The following is a 1271-nucleotide window of genomic DNA, read 5'->3' as shown; positions in this document are numbered from 1 at the left end:
CGGCCCCGGCGAGCGGCGGTGGTACAGTCCGAGACAGCCCCCGGCTATAAATAGCGCCAGGCGCATGGCTCTTCGGGAGGCGCTGAGATTCCGGGCCCGGCGGCCGCGGGGAGCGGGTGCCCATTAGGAACGCGGCTGCTGGCCTCCTCTTTGCCTTTTGGGGGTTCTTTTGTAATAGCAGCAGGTGCAACTTTCTGTATTTTTAAAACATTGATTTTCATTTTCGTGTGGGTATGTAGGGGGGCGTTATCCACCGAGCTGAGCTCTATTAGGGCGCCAGGCGGGCGAAGCAAAGGCAGGGATGGCGGGCGGGGCGGCGGCGAAGGCGGCGGCGGAGGTGGAATGGGCGCTTTTTTCTCCCATCTGGTTCCCTTTATTTATTTATTTAGACTAGAAAAAGCGAGTCGGCTTGGAGGGAGTCCGCCCAGCGATCCGAGTGCGCATTGATCAGTGTCGAGAGAAAAAAAGCTACATAAATATATATTATGTGGATAAATCTATAGACAAGAGCTCTCTCGCGCGCGCTCTCTTTCTCTTCGTGTCTCCCTGCTTTTTTCCTCCTCGAATCCCCAACCTGCCAGAGCAGTCCCAAATCTTCGCTCTCCCGCACGGCATCTGCAGCCACCCGAGCCACCTGGGAGGTCGGAACCGGGGGAGCAGTTGGGCCTCGCTGGGCATGGGCGGGGGGACGGGGCGTAGAGATCCGGGGCCCGACCCTCGTCCCAGCCCGCCTGCGAAGGCTGGAGGTGGGTGTTTCGGTCCCGGACGGCCTCCCCCGCCCCGAAGCGCGGCGGCTGGTCCTGCAGGCGGCTGGGGGGAGGAAGGTAGGAGCCGGGCGTCTCGGCCGGCTCGCCCGCCGTGGAAGGAGGCAGGGATCTGGATGCTGTGCCGGGTCGCTGAGCCGGCGCGAGGGACCGGCTTGATTTGGCCCTCGTCTGCTTTATACCGGTTCAAGTTGAAATTTTTTTTCTTAATCCACCATCAAAAAAATAAAGCCCCCGAATCGCTATCCGGGCTGCGGCCGGACCCAGACTCGCGCTGCGTGTGCTGCCCCCGCGGGCTTCGTTGGCAGCGCCTCCCTCTCCAGAAGTGTGAGGCTCGGAGTCGCGTCTGCAGGCTGGAGCCAAGGGTCCGGCCGCCCAGTCCGACTTTGCCGGGTTCCCCACCAGGCCAGCGGGGGCCAGAGCCTTGGCCGCGCAGGAGAGGGAGTGGCCGGCGCGGGAGCCGGGTCCAACCTGCCCCGCCTCCGGGGGCGAATGCTGGTGGTGAAC

This window comes from Suricata suricatta, chromosome 14 (assembly GCF_006229205.1).
Source record: "Suricata suricatta isolate VVHF042 chromosome 14, meerkat_22Aug2017_6uvM2_HiC, whole genome shotgun sequence".
NCBI classification, from domain to species: domain Eukaryota; kingdom Metazoa; phylum Chordata; class Mammalia; order Carnivora; family Herpestidae; genus Suricata; species Suricata suricatta.
This window is presented reverse-complemented; position numbering follows the sequence as displayed.